Source organism: Dermacentor silvarum, chromosome 1 (genome assembly GCF_013339745.2).
Source record: "Dermacentor silvarum isolate Dsil-2018 chromosome 1, BIME_Dsil_1.4, whole genome shotgun sequence".
NCBI lineage: Eukaryota > Metazoa > Arthropoda > Arachnida > Ixodida > Ixodidae > Dermacentor > Dermacentor silvarum.
In genome coordinates this window covers 402,906,681-402,924,719 of record NC_051154.1, presented here as the reverse complement: position 1 = coordinate 402,924,719, position 18,039 = coordinate 402,906,681, and the positions used below count along the sequence as shown (strand labels likewise).

Genomic DNA, 18,039 nt, shown 5'->3' with positions numbered 1-18,039 from the left:
ATGGTAAAGATTACCATGAGCTGGACACGTCCTCAAACCCTACTTATAGAATGACAACAGGGTCAACAAATGTCTCGTACCACCAATATATTGATTCTTCGAGAGAGGGAAAGGACAAGCAGTGTATATTTTAAAAACATTAATAACAGTGGAACCATACGCTTTGTATTTAAATGTATTATGTGCAGTAAGAAACAAAACAACTTGAAAACAAAAGAAGGAACGACGTCCCGAGTAAGCTACCAGTGATGGACTATACAGGTAACATATAAATTTCACGAGGGCAAAAAATAAACGAGAACTTGAAGGAAAGACGTATTTTCGAAAACAATACCGTCTTGTTGCAAGGAAGTTAAAAGCCTGCGTAAATGATAGTACGAAAGATGTTGACCGTAATGTGCGGGATTGTCTGCACAAGCTTCGCAGAGGGGCTGGTATTAATTGGAGACCGCGTAGAGTGCGGTTCAGAGAGGCATTATTATAGTTTTGGAATAGCGTTTGTCGCCTTACGTGCGTTAAACAGAAGCGCTTTTGCGGGACATTTAGGTGCGCGTCCCTTGAACACTTTTACTTTAACGTACCGGAACGCAAACATAAGAGAGACCTTATAAGAGAGGGTGATGCCATAAAAATGTGTTGTTATTTAACTTATCTTTCACTAAAACTACCTCTTATAGCTCTCTCTCGCACTTTAAAAGTTTGTGAGCGGTTATCCTGTAGGCCCAAGTGAAGAGATAATTTACATATGCGAATACCAAGGAGTTACATAAATCCTCACCTAATTCTCAGTGTAAGCAATCTTCAAGAACGATTTAGATAACCTGCTGCACGTAATACTTGAGTCGATCTTAAACCTTAAATACCATTTCGCTCACTTGGGGGTCAAAGAAACGTCGAGGAAACTTGAAAAAAAAAAAACATGTCAAGTAGGATTTCCAGTCTGAAATATGGCGATGATGTTCCGGCGCTCCAAGTCGAGCAAGCATGAGGTAAGTACCGTTACCGAGATTCCGCGTCTGATGGGCTCCATTTTAGTTCCACTGGTGAGTGTGTACTGTGCTTAGCGATTCCAACGCGAAAATGGAGTCGCATGGCCGTCTCATTTCTTGCGCCACCGGTGAGCGATGGGGAACCGCATGCGGTTCCAATGTCTGATAAAGGCTCCCGATTTCATCGTGTACCCATCTGATAATCTCAGATGGGACCCTCATGTGAATCTTATAACTTCTGACGCATTAAAACGACTTTTTTTTTTCTTCGAAGACACTCCCAGGCTACACCAGAGGTCAAATTGTTCGCTTACACCTCATTTCTTAAACCGATTGTTGAATACGCCAGTTTCTCATGTTTTACAAATGCAATTAAAAATACTAACGAAGTTATCGAAAATTGCGAGATAAGCGTTAAGTTTATCGACAGTAAGTACACTGTAAAAAAAATTTCTTCAGTTTACGGTGAAAGTTGAAGGTAAAACGTTGCCGGACACTTTTCCGTAAATGAAAAACAGCGTTTCCGTCAAACGGATAGTCTGTAAAAATTTTTTCCGTTGAATGGAAAACGGAGAGTTCCGTCAAATGGAAAACGGTGATTTCCGTCGAATGGAAAACGGAGAGTTCCGTCGAATGGAAAACGGTGATTTCCGTCGAATGGAAAATGGTTATTTCCGTAGTTGTGATCACGGAATTGTCTGTATTTTGCAAATGCAAAACGGTGAGCTCCGTAGAACGGAAATTCTGTAACTTGAGCACCGTACTTTCCCAATTAAAAACGGACAGACCGTACTGAGGAGAGGTATGCACATAAAACACACAAAAAGAACAGAAAGGAAGACAGAAACACCTTTATTTTTGTTCTTCTTGTGTCCATGTCTTCTATGCTTGCGTGCCTGTACCATGAATCCGTACGAACTTGTTCAGCTTTATCTTGCTTCGTATCAACAGGTGCAAAATTTGTTTTGTAAATGATGATGCAGGTGTATATCTCCAGCAAATGAGAAAATTGTTTGTTTCATTGAAATAAGTTATACCAAGTTGTACATTACAACATGGCTAACTCACATCGGATATAGCTTGAAATGGGGCAGAAATCAATGCACATAAGTGGACATACACCACACTGAAAATGCTGTGTGTGCACGTTTCCTCCTTGTGTAACTGTCTTCTACACCGCTTCATCTTCGTGTCAGTGTTGCCATGTTGCATTTGAGTTCTGTACATGACGTGTACAAAGCATACATACAAATTCGTGCCCAAAAGCAACAAGCCACCTGAATCTGAACGAAACTGCGTGTTTATTGTGCTTTACTGAAAAAAACTTGCAAGATAAGACACTAGAAATCGGCTGACTAGAAGGATTGGTTGAGAATCGGAATGACTGGTTGCTTGCAGATGCCTCCTGCCTTTGCCTGAAAAGGAAAAAAAAAACAATCAATTAAGACTCTTTATTAGTAGTAAAATCTCGTTACAAGAGACACTCGGTTATGAGAGACATTTCAAAATGGTTTTGCTGGTTTTCCTATGTTCGCCATGTTAACAACATTGCATACAAGAGACATGGTTACAAGAGACACTCGGTTACAAGAGACACTCGGTTACTAAGGACAACTTTTTTTATGTCCCTAGAGCAAATTCTTCACTATTTATAAGACACAACCCAGACACGCTCACGTAATGCGGCTAACGTCGTACTAACCGGTATGCGCTGCAATTTTCACTCCCTTGGCTCTATTTTGTTTCGTTCCGCAGCCGGCTGTCATTCCTCACATGGTTGAGACTACCAATTTCACTGAATTTTCTGCCATTATGCTTCTATAATCGTCGCGCTCCCACACCGACTCTGTGACAGAGTACCATTGAGTTGGATTTCTGTCACAGCGTATACGGTGCTGGTCACTTTGTACGCCGGTAATCAAACTCCGGAGCCATAGCCATGTTTCCATGAGACAGCTCTGTTCGCATCAAAGATGAGTTTAAACACACTTTGGTGCTCATGTATAATAAAGTGGTCTAGTTCGACTCCTCAGTGTTTTTAGAATTTTGGTTACAAGAGACCTTGGTTACAAGAGACATGTTTCCCGAGTCCCTTGGGTGCCTCTTGTAACAAGGTTTACTGTACCACCATCATCACCGTTTTAGTCAGATACATCAACAATAAATGATTTCCAAGTCACAAATGTAACTACCAGTGCTCTAAAAAAAATGTCATACTCTGCCTTGTTAGTATATGTTCCTAGCCTTATAACATGAAAAACTTCAGATGAAATCTACCCAAGTTATTTGATGGCTCACTTGGAACAGGCAAAACTCTCATGTGCACATTGACAGTCAGAGATTACATTTTCTGCATGTAGGTAGAGCTACCACGACCCCCACCATACTGCGGACCATGGCTTTCAACTTTCACTGCTCTAATAGAAAACCTTGCAGATTCCACTGTTTTCCCAAAACAATGAAGCACTCTTAAAACGAGCTCAAACCACTCATGTTGTACAATTCCGATGCAAAACAACCAAGCCAGAGGTACTGTCCAGATGACCAGCTTATAAATTAGCAACAATATGAAGAAAGCATGCCTTGCAATACAACATGTGTGCCTTTCAGCCTCTTTCAGATTTGGTTGGTTTTTGTCATGAAAGTATCAATGTGCAATATACTTTTTACTTAAGCAATGATAATTGAAAGTTATGGTCGTCAGTGCGTCAACATACTATCTCCACCCCCTTAAAAAGTTATAATTATAGACACACCACCCAAGGTCAATCCACATAAGTCGCTGTGTTCCCCCCAAAATTTGCCGTTTTGTCAGTCTGTGCTTTTCGAAGTAACCTGTAGCACTTTCGCGACGTAAATGAACCTGCAACAAGTACACATGGACCCCATATGTGGCAGCTACAGGCAGTACCGTTTATTCTGTCCATTCCTTGACTGGCAACCCCAGAACCAAACAAATAATGCAACATGTCGTTCCAGACAGCATTACTTGGGTGACGTGCTTAATTTGGGAATTCCGCCTCTCCTACAAAAATTCTAAAGTAAAGCTCAAACTAAAGCAATGTCCAAATATGAGCGCTTCTCGTGGATTTTGAGAGTCAACGAGGGCAGAGCTATTTGCCCAAATGTCTGCGACTTCAATGGCAACAGGATGGCCAAATTCCGTGCTGTTAATAGATGCAGAGAAAAACACACTGAACTTAAAACATGTGCAATGATGTGTTTTCAAAGTTTTACTTTATATCATAGCAGGGATACTCCGTGGTAATTAGTTGGAATTCATGCTATTTGCCTGCAGTCTGTGCCAAAATATTCTTAGAGCCATAGCCACAACACTTTTTCTTTGGGATTAATCAAAATACGGATTTGGCAGAATCCAGAAAAAAATGCTTCCAACTGAACAGGTGCTTCTATATTTTATTTTCAAAGACAATTCTTTTTCTTGCGAAACTAACAATGAGGGTAGCTATAGGGGCTTGTTTGTATGGCATCTTTTATTTTATTGCAGCGCAAGGCTGAACAACAGGTACAACAGAAAGGCACATTTGACATGCACACAGTGTTAACTTCCAACATCAGATTTATTTCCTGTTCTCGTCACTATATATACCCTCAAAACGTCATACAACACGTGTGAAGGCACGGTAAACATGAACTAAAGAAAACCAGGAACCACACACATGCAGTTTTTTAAGCCACACAGATTGACACATGTACACGTTTAACGTGAACAAAGATAATCAAGCTCTTTCGAGGATAATAAAATTGAAGGCTTACTGATGTGTCACCAAATATTTATATGTTTCTAGTGTCTATAGTTCAGCACATTATCTTGCACCTGCTTCTATTCATGATGACTGCTTTTTTGAATCTAGGTTTGCACTTATCTTTGGCAATGAAGGGCAAGAAAACCGTCAGCAGCCAGGGTATTTAATTTGTCATTGTGTTCTCATAGCCTGTCATTTATACATCTAACAGTTTGGCCAATGTAGGACCCTCCACACCCAAGAGGAATGCGGTATACAACACACGCGATATAATCAATGAATTTGCTTTTATGTTCCTTCTCGCATGCAGTATCCAAAATTCTTTCTGGCCTTGACTTCCCACACAGGCTCATTAATTTAGTAGGCGTCGAAAAAACAACATTGATGTCACTCCTTCCAGCAATCTTTAATCTGTGGGAGAAACTATGTATGTAGGGCATGGCAGCAATCTTTTTCTTTATATCGGTACTTATACCATATACCTGCTCAGAACCTTTTTGCTGTGCCTTTTTAAGCAGTCCTGCTGCGACTGACATGAGCACGTGGCTCGGGTAAACAAAGCCGCTTAAACGTGAGACTTGCCGTTCGAAGCAATCGTGCATTAGGCGCAGGATAGGCATGTGACGGGAAGTTTGGATTCCTTCACATTAATTTTGTGCTCACCGATAACAAAACCTGCTGGGGTTAAGAACCTAGGGCAAGTAAGCCACTTTTACCATTTGGGCAAGTAAGCCACTTTTACCATTTCATTCCGTGCATACAAAACTTGAAGAGGGGGAATCATGAAGGTGTGTTACAGTGAAGCGCTCAAGAAGCCATGCCGGCACCTAATGCACAATAGCTTCAGATGGCAAGTCTCACGTTTAAGCGGCGCTGGTTACCCGAGCCAAGTGAAAAAAGGTTCCGAGCAAGTGAATGGTACAAACACCGACATAAAGAAAAGAAAGGTTGCTGTCATTCCCTACATACATAGTTTCTCCCACAGAATAAAGATTGCTGGAAGGTCTGATATCAACATAGTTTTTTCAGCTCCTAATAAATTGGGGAGCCTGTGAAGGAAGACAAAGCCAGAAAGAATTGCGGATACTGCATGCGAAAATGAACATAAAAACAAATTCATTGATTGCATCACGTGTGTTTTATACGACATTCCTTTGAGTGTGGACGGTCCTACATTGGTCAAACTGGTAGATGTGTAAATGACAGGCTACGAGAACACAATAACAAAGTAAATACCTGGCTGCTGATGGTTTTCTTGCCCTTCATTGCCAAAGATGCAAGCGCAAACCTAGATTAAAAAAACAGTTATCATGAGTAGAAGCAGGTGGAAGATGATGCGATCTTTGTTCGCGTTAAACGTCTACATGTCTGTCAATCTATGTGGCTAAAAAACTGCATGCGTGTGGTTCCCGTTTTTTTTTTAGTTCATGTTTACCGAGCGTTTACACGTGTTGTATGACGTTTTCAGGGTATATATAGTGATGAGAACTGGAAACGAATCTGTTGTTGAACGTTAGCGCTGGCTGTGCCTCAAATTTGCCTTTCTGTTGTCCTTGTCGTTCAGCTTGCGCTACAACAAAATAGAAGATATCATTGATTTCATTGTCGTCAGGCTCGGGCACAAAATAAAATTTGTTCACCAAAATTAAGTGATCACCAGGCATGTCTAGTTGAATTTATCTGAACATGCTCTACTGTCGGTGGTGAAGATGTTGCCAGTTTAAAGGGCTGCAAGAAGGCACTAGTTATGTTTTCTAGGGCAAGAAGGCAACAGAGTATGTTACCTAAGGCAAGTAGTCATAGGAATCCTGGATCAGTAGAAGAAAATTTAGAAAATAATAATTGGTTGGAACATATATGTCACACACTTCTGAGTCACCAAGCGCTTGTCTTTGTCTCCCTTTCTTGTGCCTGTGTATTTTTATTGCGCTAAGTTACTTGTTCATTTATGCACTATGATGACGAACTTGTTTTGGAAAACTTCAAATGTGTACCTGACGTTTGACTCCCTTTTGCATGTAAGTAAACATTATGAACTTGTCGCTGTGAACAGTCATCTCCATTTGCTGTACACTTGTGATATAGGGTTAACAGTATTTGAAGGTTTGTGCATTAAGGCAGGAGAGCAGCACTTGCTGGATGGCTCATCAATTAATTTGCAGAAAAATGCAGTAGTGTGCAACGATTGTATCACTAATGACCTTGAAAATCTTGTTAGTTATTCATTTGTAAATACCTGTTGTCAAACAGCCTGCTGACTAAAGGTCTGAACACGTTATACAGAATTATAGCAGGTACTACTACACGAAAGAAAACCTGTAATAGAACCTACCAAATACCGTATCAGTGTAGTGGCAGGTCAAATGGCTCCTCAATGCTTGTGTCCTTCCTGGGAGAAGGAAAGAAATGTTAAGCTTACACTGACAGCACCAAACCACACAAACGTAACTGCCACAGGACATGAGGAGTTGTAACTAGATACAGTCAACCTGCTTAACCATCTCATAGACATTCAACGACAGAATGTACCTTCATGGAGCCTCTAATCTATGAAATTCATGCTGTAATACAAACATGCTAGCAGACAGAATCAAAATTGCATGCATGGAAATTCTCAGGAAAACTATATTTCCTAGCTACCACAGTCCACTCCTTGTGAAGTACAAGTGACGGTCTAAGCTACAATCAGAAGGTGGAAAATTCGGGATCCTTTCTAGTAAACTAACCATATCTCTACCTGTACTCAGCAATACAAAGGTGAATCACAAGTACTATACTGATAAAGAAAAGTTCAGAACTGCTGCTAAGTGAGTGCTACAAATAAATGATTTCGAATTTATCTTCATGTAAGACTAGGCGTGTTAACTTTCTTTACATTACATGAAAATCATGGTCAGAAAAATATTGCATTCAGTCAATATTGTGATTTGCAAAACAGTAGTAAGAGGTTAAGCTTGGAGACCCTCAGGTGGTATGTTGCAATGTTTCGAGAAATTGTTTCAAGGAGCCTCTTTCCTTAACCCTTTCACATGCCAATTAGTTGTGTTGATTGAAAACTTAGCTTCACCGCATTTATTACATCTTCATATTCATAAAATGCTTACAGAAGTACAATAGATTAGGAGTTTTCAGTTCTTTAGTGAGTTTGTCAAGTTTATGGAATGTGCACTCCATGCAAAAACTCAGTGCAAGTACATCAGATTTGCAAACATCAACTATTTGATGTCTACCAGGCTTGAATAGCACCTATCCAGCCATTCGAAAATTAGGACTGGTGCAACACACTGTGAAAAACGATGAAAGAAGTGACATACATACAATTACATACACCAAGCAAAGTACCCAACCATCTACCTGCATACTTCCTTTACTAAAACAATTTGCCTGTGTAATTCAAACATGCAGCACTATTTCAATTAGAAGAGTTTGAAGATGTACGGGACACATTTTAAATATCCTTACTTTAATCAATGCCATTGCTATTAATGCACTATCTTGGTGTATTGAATTGTGTGCATAGCGTCGGAAAGGATTAATCATATTCATGTAATCTTTACTGAAATTCAAGGCATAATACTCATATTTGTTTACAGTTTTGTGATGAGACAACACGAGAGATGCGGGAGTTAAAAAAGCATCTTTATAAAATGCTGTAGAAAGCAAGTTGAAGCAAGTTTCTACAACCTCTCGCAATACCGAGCTATTTCCCATGAGTGTTCTAACAGTTCCTTGTAACATGATGCACTGTTTTCACAGACATAGCTTGAATCTTTGTATCTCAAGTTTTGGAAGCAACTTATGAATTGCTATAACAAGCAGATTTGAAGCCCCTACCCAGACTGCACAGCCACTTTAACACCACGTGTAATGAATTAAGTCATCCATATGGCACAGTTTCCGATTATATTCCCAAGCATGAATCTTATAATTGCAAGTTATGTAAGAGTGTACCTATGCGATTACTTGGGGACAGCACGAAAAGACGGGAGAAGGCTAGACAACATGAATGCAGGCAAAGAATTTTGTTTAAAGACAAACATATATATACTAGGCTTGTTGTCCTGCGTAGTTGCAGCTGCTGGATAGCGGGATAATGTAAACAACAACCGCACAGTTGATGAACTGCTGTTCTGCCTTTTACTACACTTTGCGTCAAGGCTAGATCCGAGTCACCCTTTTCGCACAATGTACCCCGATTGCTCGACGTGAAAAATAAAAGGAAAGTTCCAGCTTTCCCAACAGTCTCTTTGACATTATGACTGACCTTGTGAATATGATATAACAGTGGCCACCACACTTTAAGGAAATGTTAGACATGGGTTCAGAAGCTCTCCTCCACTTGGTGATGCCTCGATTTCTTGAGGACGCCTTTTGGTGTTCCTGTGATGAGCTCCACAACGAAAGAGTGTGCCGATGCGGAAGGCAGAATACCCTCCTCCAAACATTGAGCATAGCTCCAGCATACATAACACTAACCAAAGAAAACCCTGCGGTCCAGATATGGAAGATCACTCTCTAGTGGTAGTTCTTCCCCGTACGTGAACTCATCTAGCACTGCAGAGAAGACAGGAAGAAAATCACTCTACCCATTTAGTAGCCTTACTTCACCTAATATAGAGGAGAAAGTTGCCAATGAAGCAAAATAACTTTACTACACTGGTGCCCACATTAGCTAGAGTTTTACGGTTACCTGACAGTGTTTTTGTCTGAGAAGTTACCACGCAAGGCTACTCAAGGAGTTCAGCCATTTTTTAATGTCTCCTCCACAGTGCCAGGTGTGCTCATGGAAGTAAAACTGCTGGAAGGCAAGCTCCAATATCTGGCTTGAAGGTTTTCTGTGGTGAGCATCGTGCCAGATCTATGCCCCACACTCAAAAGTGTCTTGGCCTTTCCTATTAGCGCACTTGAACACTGAAGCGTGTTGTTGCTACAGGAACACAAGGGCACTACCACGAAGTGGAGGGGAGCTTCAAGACCCAAGTATGGTTGCTTTTAACAGTGTGTTCGCACTGCCTTTCGCCATGCGTTGCCAAGAAGCATTTAACGGAGCTGAACATAGGTGAAGTCTTCAGTCGGAGTACTTCAAGGAAGCCAAGGCCTATCACTGCTATACAATAGGTACACAAAGGAAGCTGTGAATTCAAGCAAATTGCTAGGGAGAGTTGGAACTACCTTTTTATTTTCAGGGCCAACAAACTGGTCAGGTACGAAAATGTCAACCGGACCAGGTCAAGACAAGAAGTTTGCATCAAGAAGTATGTGCTGGAGATCATAGGAAGTGCAGTTGGTGCTGTTTACAACATCCTACTGCCCTGCAGCAGCAATTATGTAGGACAAACAGGATGACGACACAAGGACTATCTTAGAAAACACGCACAGACCCTCGACACAAGATGGGGAAGCAACGTAGCTATTGATGCTGCTTTGTGCAGTTGTATATCAAGTTTTGAGCAATGAAGAATCCTCATGGCACATGTTCAAAACATACAAAACTCGCAGAATAGCCCCCACATATGCTAGTGTGTATACACTTAATCTTCTAGACAAATTAAGGTATTTCAGATGAACTGCTAGAGCGTTCTGAACTGGGCTGGTTGGTGCATGTGTAGGAAGGAACTGAATGGTGCCATAGACAGGATAAAGAGAATGTGTTGCTGTGCCCTTCACCTTCACTTCATTCTGGCAGTAGTGCTGTTCATTCCCTTCAAAATATTCATATATTTTGGTCATCTGACCACGTGACACAGCTGTGTGCTGAAGCTATATTTTACCTTGTTATGATACCTTCCAATGTCACACGCAAATCCATCGAGGCATCTTCACCTATTATAGTAAGCTGAGCAGTGGCTACACTTAGTTACCATGGAGCCCATGCATGACAGTGTTAGAGGTCAGTATGCAGGTGTTTTTGCATACTCATAGAGGCAAACTAAACGAAGAATTTTTATTGGTGCATGTTTTATCTGTTGCCTCATATCCCGAAATCTGGTGCTATTAGTGTTTTTTGAACACAACTCATGTGCAACCGAGACAAGTATGAAACAATCCCACTTTCAAGTCGACGTCCTCATGCTGAACCAATTGGTTGCCCCAGGAAGAACAAAACATCATTTATCTTTTGGATACATCTGCAAGAATTATTATACTTGTATAGGCATTGTCATTCAACCAACATTTGCAGTAAATGTCCATTAGGACTGCATATGCATGACTGATATACGATAGAATGGCACAGCTTACCAGAACAAATAGCACAATGCAAGACTGCATTACCACTGGTGTTGCAAGCAGGCCCCCATGACTGAGAAACTGAATGCAAGGCGGCACACAGACATCCTTCACTGGTGCAACAGCTGCAAATGAAATACTGATATCAGTTACTTTCTGACCGGTCATCCAAAGCAAAGCACAAACATTTTTATATACAATTACACTATTGCATATAAGCTTGTCACTGAATTACTGTTATTGCTGTGAGATAGCTCACAGTATTTTATAAAGTGCTAATGGCCTCGTTTAACTTTTTGCAAAAAAAAACTTTATGAAGCACTTTCTATTAGAAAAATGAGCTGACAAAAATTTTGCCCTGCATAACTTACAACACATGCACGCATTTTATAATTATTGCAATGATGCGTGTAAGCTGAAAATTAGTCTATGCAACTCGAGACAGTAAGTGTGAACTTCCCTTCAACATCAGTGTTGACATATAGTTTGGTTTGTTTTTACACTTGTTAGGAATATATATAACTTTGGAATGTCCGTAATGCACGTTTGGCCACCACTATTCTATGTCAAGGTTAAGTTAAAAATTACTTTTCGCATGCATTTGTTTTACAATTACGGCCGCATATGGGCAGAACTTAAGCGGCAATCCTCCCTCCCAGAATACGTGATATGCTGACGTACTGCGTCAGAACGTTAATCGTCAGCCTGGTAGCTGTCAAAAAAAAAAACGAATACAGATTGCCAGGTAGAAAATAATCCATTTCCTTTGCAATGACTCTTAACGGGTATCACGCGGACAACTTTCAATTGCGATCGTGCACGATTGCTCGGGCTCTACTACAAACGAAAGGGCACCGTGTGACACCCGTGTTCCCTACCACTGCAGGTGGCACAAGGTTATGACAGTAAGCACGCTCCACCGTCATTTGATTGTAATGAAGGGGCATGCACATCGAACATGCTTAATGAGGTCTTCATACATGAGCAATCTTCCAATCCCGGGCGTGAACACTGCGATTATGCACGCCCAGCCAAGGCACTGCGTCCGAAGCTTATAATAATGGCTAAAAATTTCACTGTGATGCAGTGCGTCACCGAATATTGGTAACATACCGTTGCACCGCGTCGAGAGAGATACCAACGGGTACAACGCCTTCACTTAATTTTGGAACGCCGAGAACACAGCACAACACAGTACTAACTGGAATGCTAACGTCCGTAAACCAGCGGCCACATTAGACGACAAAGGAGCTACTAGAGGCGTCAACGCCGCTAATATTGCCTACACGTCTCAGTTGTAGTGAGTATGCATTCAACACAGCAAATGAAACACCCCTTTATCACAGACTCGCAATGTCGCTTTGTCAATCCTCATGGCCAAGGAATCTCGTTAAAGAGCGTGCTCAGACAACACAATTGAGCCCATCACCGGCCATCGCGGAGCATTTCGCACGCGCGACGTGCACCAACAACGAAGAAAGGACACTTAAATCACTTACTTGTGTAACAATCCAGCGCCGATTCCTTCCTATTTAGTGTGAAATCACAAATGCGACAGGAACACCACCTCCACCGTCCGCCATTAGCGAGTACTCGTACAGTTGTTTGTGCTGGAGGAATCCAACCCAGCGTGTAGGCGCGATGAAAGGGTGGTAAGCAGCGCCACCGCTCAAACCCTACCTGCTTCTTTTTGCGTGTTTACTATGCTCGCACGCAAATAATGTTCAAACAGCGTTATCTATGGTGATATATGTAACTGGCAGTGAGAGTAGACAGTGTCTTTTCGTTATATTCTTTGCGTGTTCATTTTTCACTAGTAACATGTTCAGTTGCCCTCCTCATGAAATTACGGACGGCTCTCCGTATTTCAAAAACGGAGCTCACGTCCGTCTTTTTTACGTAGAATCCCGCCGTTTTTCATAAACGGAGCTCACGTCCGTCTTTTTTACGTAGAATCCCGCCGTTTTTCATAAAACAGAATGGTCTACGTAAATTTTACGTAGGTTTTTGCTGTGAAATTACGGAAATTTTTTACAGTGTACCAGGGGCGTAGCCAGACATTTTTTTCCGGGGGGGGGGGGAAGCTTATGCTTTCATCTACGTCACGTGATCAATAATAAATATCGGTAGTTTAAGCAGACTCTATAGATGTATATCAAAGACATGGGTCCGCCCCCCCCCCCTCGCGTGTGCGTGTGCTTGTGAAGAAATTAAGTAAAAAGTAAAGTAAGCTCAGTAAATACAGTAAGTAAGATAGGTACAGTGGGCGTTTGGAGCAACGGTCTCTCATCGCGCCACTGAATGGACCAGTCTTCGAAAACTCATCAATGAGACGACCCGTGCGATCGGAGAAGACATCATTAATTGTTTATTTCCGTTAAGCGTAGATGGCGTCGTCCTCGTCGGGGCGAAGTGCGTTTCACAAGTCAAGGACGGCTATACGCGTGAAAATGCACGTGTGACCAGGCTATACCTACTCCCATAGCAATAGCTTGTTCGCTGCGTCTTTGCGCTAGAAAACTTAAATACGCTCAAAAACGCGTAAGGCTTTTTTTTCGAAGCTTTCGTCGCCCTGCTTCCTCATACGAGAGGGTTGCATTTCCTGCGGCAAGTGCATGGGCCGCTGTGTCTTGCGCTGTGTGCGAGCGTGCAGCCGTCATTTGCCTTTACGTCAACAGATTCAGAATTGTACAGAATATTTCACCGCACAGCATAGATATGGCATGTGTACGCATTTTAAGTAGTGCGTACGTGCAACTCATTTCTGCTTCACTTACGCCGGTGCAAACAGGAAGCGGCCTTGTACCTCACAGAATATCGACTGATTGGTGTACTAGGGATGCAGAGATTGAACTCCGGTCTTGTTCAGTGCATAGTGCACATAATAAATTTCTCAGGACGCGTGAACTCCGATGAGAACTGTCAGCGCCTGCAACAAGAGTTCACTTACGCTGTACTGCGCACAGCAGTAATTCATGCTTGTCGGCTGTCTGTTTCGTGCATTCTGTTGCGAATAGGTGGAATTTCACTGCTGTGATCAACCCCTTCGTGTGTACATTGCTAGATTGGGATTCCACAACAAAACAGCAACTACCAGCCTTCCGTAATTGCTGGTTTGGGATTCAACAACACAACAGTAATTACCAGCCTTCCGTAGGGGCGCGATCGCAAACAAGAGACATTTCTCGCGCAGGCTAAGATCCTGCGCGAGCGCGGCCTAACCAGCACCTGAAGGGAAGCGGCGGAAATGTATACCGCAGATTTCGACCACCTGGGGTCTTTAAAGTGCACCTAAATCTAAGTAAACGGGCCTCAAACGTTTGCGCCATTATCTAAAATGCGGCTGCCGCATTTGTTGCGCATTTATTGCTTCAGAATGCGGCCGCCACATTCTCGCCTAAAACTTCACAGAGTGTCAAAGCATTGACAGTTTTTTCCATATGCATACATGATTCGCTGTAAATTACCAACCCAAACGGAAGTGCCCAGGAATGAAATTGTGATAGTAGCACCGGTTTCATGAATTATGTCAGCGCGAAGCGACGAGAACAAAGGGTGGGTAAGTGGGGAGGGGGGGGTTGCGGAAAAAAATTTCGGGGGGGGGGGGTTACGCCCCTGATAAGTACAAAGTAACTGACTCGATCACCATCACAACCAATCTACCGAGCCGGATTACTAACCTTACAACATCGCGCCAAATTGGCGCGCCATAAATTTATTTACGAAATACCACATAAAATGTTGAGTAAGGGAAGCTCCTTCTGCAGATCAAAACCAGAGACAAGACAAACGTGTTTTCGGCATTCCCTAACACCAAGAAATATCCTCTTTAACACCAAATGGTCCAGATTTTCGTTGTTTCCACTAGATATCAGAGAATAGCAAGCATGACCAAGGTGCAAGTATTCTTAACAGTGCATCATAAGGGTCATTATTGCAGTCATATGAAAAACATGCGCTTCACACCAACTATTAAAAAAAGTTGTCGCAGTTTCACCTGAAAGGCGAACCATCAATTGCGATAGCAAACTTGTAGAGAGCTATACGGAGTAATGATATTAGCTTTATCAGCTGTATAAACTTGGACATGCAGCAGCATCGGCAACACGCAGAACTGTTGTCGACGCCATCGGCGTTTTGCCCGCGTTCGCTCAAAATGCGTGCGGCGTTGGTGACTGTTGCCGGAGCTTCTGATATAAATAGGCACTTGGTGCCGCAGCTAAACGTCGCCTCGCTTCCCTCCCCCTCCCACACGGCCACCGCGCGTCAGAAGAAGGCACGTTTGCTCTACATATATGGTCATTGTAAAGGAGAAAAGAGACGCCTACTTCTGCAGCCCTTAAGCGAGCACGGCGCAGAACGCGCGTTCGTTCTCCGCCGTGCGTTCACTCCCCGTGAAAGACGCGCCCCTCGTGCCCTTTCACTCGCACATACAGCCTTCGCCGCGCGGCGACGATTACTTCTCCAAATGACGTCATACGGAACCTCACGGCGACGGCGACGCCCACGGCAGAAATCTGCTTTTGAGTGTCCATATAATTGCTATCGCAATAAAACTTGTTTCACCGATTGCTTGCTTACTTTCTACAACTGCATTGTTTGCTGCTTTCATTTATTTGTTCTTTATTTGTAATACTGTGAGCTATTTCGGGCTGTTACAGAGTGGGAAAATTCGCAGCACTAAGAGCGAATATACACACAGCGTAATACAAGCAGCAGAATGGAAACTGAAAGCAAAAATCTATAAACCAGCATACAACAGCATAAACAAAACCACAGCAAGAAACAGCGTAGTGCAAAGCTATATGAAAAAAAGTACATTGAATCTAGATATATCATGTTTCTAGGTTTTTTTTTTTTTTCAAAACTTGCAAGTGAATTCGTACCGTCAAATACTTCTGAGTTAAGTTTGTTCCACTCTTCTATAGTTTTGACCAGAAACGAATGTTTGTAAACATTAACTCTAGACACATAAAGTCTAACAATGCATGGGTGACAGGACCGAGGTGATACTCTGCCAGGAGGGCGCAAGTAGAGTGCGGGATTAATGTTTAACATGCCATTGTACAATTGATAAAAAACTTTTAGCCTAGCTATTTTCCTTCATGAAGCTAGATCTAGAAGGTTTGCCTTATCAATCAATGCAGCAACATATTCAGTTCTCTCCAATTTAGAAAAAATTAAGCCCACAGCAAGACGCTCTACTCGCTCGATCTGATTTATTAGAGTTCGTCGATACGGGTCCCACACTACACTCGCGTACTCCAGGGTAGGTCGAAAATTCGTAGTGTAAGCCTTCAGCTTTACATCAGGAGACGCTTGCTTTAATTTCCGCCGAAGCATTCCCAGCTTTCGCTGTGCTGATCTGCAAATATTGGCAATATGTTCGTTCCAGCTTAAGTTATGTGTGATAGTAATACAGAGATATTTCATCCTTACTGTTCGTCGAATTTTTTACGTCCCATTCTGTAAGTAAAGTACAATGGGGATTTTAGCGCTGTAACACTAATGCAACTACATTTATCAAAGTTAATTTCGAAGTCGTACGCTGCATACCAATTAGAAATTACGTTTAGGGAATCATTTAGCAGCGATTGGTCGCAGACGCTCCTCACTAGACAAATTAACAGACAATCGTCCGCGAAAAGGCGAACCTCAATCTGTGGGTCCACATCTTTAGCAATATCGTTGATGTAAAGCAGAAATAGCACGGGTACTGTGTTCATATGTTAACACTTTCTGCCATCCATTTAATTGGACGAAAGTATTTGACACATAATTTGAAGCAAGGTATTGATAATGTATAATCATTCTGACTACTGTATCTTGCTAGCTTTGTACCTGCATTTACGGCATGTTTTCATGTACTTAATAAAGTGTACATATTGACATCGTATCTAAAAGAAATTAGCCGACGAATACAATACTCCCTAATGCGAAATTTGAGCGCAGCTGTACGCGTGTTTTCAATTCGCGATTTATTGGCTGGCGCGGACAATCTGTCTCCTGCGGCATGTTGCAGACGGAGCGTACCGTTACAAAACAAGTAACACTCAAGCACAACGAGAGCGGCGAGTGGAGTCTGCGATCGTCGAAAATCTCATCTGCGGGTCAAGCGCGTGGGCTTTTAAAAATGACTCGTCGAAGGTTCCAGAGTAATCGCTTGTGCCTTCGTGTCTTCCAGAAAGTACTACACAATTCGCGTCGCGCATAGAATCAGATTGCAAAAAGCTTTTGTGACAACAGCCAACGGATAGAACTATCGATGACATTCGAGAAACTTCTGATACATTCAGGCGCGTCGTGCGTCGAGGGATAACGTTTAACATTTGTTATCCGATGAAAAGCAGTGACCGATGAAAGATAAAGAAGTGAACAGAGGACGCACGGTACTCTGGTGCCATCTCGAAGCGATCGTCGGCACTACGCTTTTCTATTTCATCCTTCGCTGTTGTGCTCGTTTGCTCGGTTACGCCGCCGACGCTCGCCACTGGAACGTGCCATTAAAGTGAAGCTGAAGAGGTTTTGTTTGGAAGGCTGACACAGTTATTTTCTCGATTACCCGCGTAGCCGCGCCGCAATCGAGGTTTAAATTTTCGTTCAAGCTCCGCCCCTTTCGCGCGCCGAGCGTAACGGCGAAGGACCGGGCGCGAGGATGAAGTCAATACAGCGGTCACGTTCGCGCTCTATTCGAATCACGCTCCTCGCAGATACCTAAGATGGCGTCACGATCGTCTTCGCCATCAGAGCCCGTTAAACGAACCGCGGCTTCTCCCGCAGACGCTGCGCTGCGCCTTGTTTTTTGCTAAATTAAAGCAACTAGCGGTGAATTCTGGCCTGTTAACCTATAATTTTTGTATTCCGGGGGTGAAAAAGTATAACAATTCCTTGAAAGCTCACTTTGTTTGAAACGTGCTTCAGCTGCCCTTTAAAAAGAATCTTCTCCTTGACTACATGTATATATTGTATGCATCTTGTTACTATATCCATTTTTAATAGCGCTTACTAAGTGTTTCCTTAAACATAAGCCAAACGTTGTATAAATACATTTTCAC

General features: G+C 42.4%; 1 long non-coding RNA gene across 1 annotated transcript; it reads right to left on the bottom strand.

Annotated features, from left to right (window-relative positions):
- Positions 1–1,865: 1,865 nt before the first annotated feature.
- LOC125942511 (uncharacterized) lies at positions 1,866–12,677 on the bottom strand. Its single transcript, XR_007465169.1, has 4 exons — positions 12,484–12,677; positions 10,997–11,109; positions 7,089–7,145; positions 1,866–2,404 (listed from the first exon to the last, which is right to left on the bottom strand). It is a non-coding gene; the product is annotated as an uncharacterized LOC125942511 (long non-coding RNA).
- Positions 12,678–18,039: the final 5,362 nt, after the last annotated feature.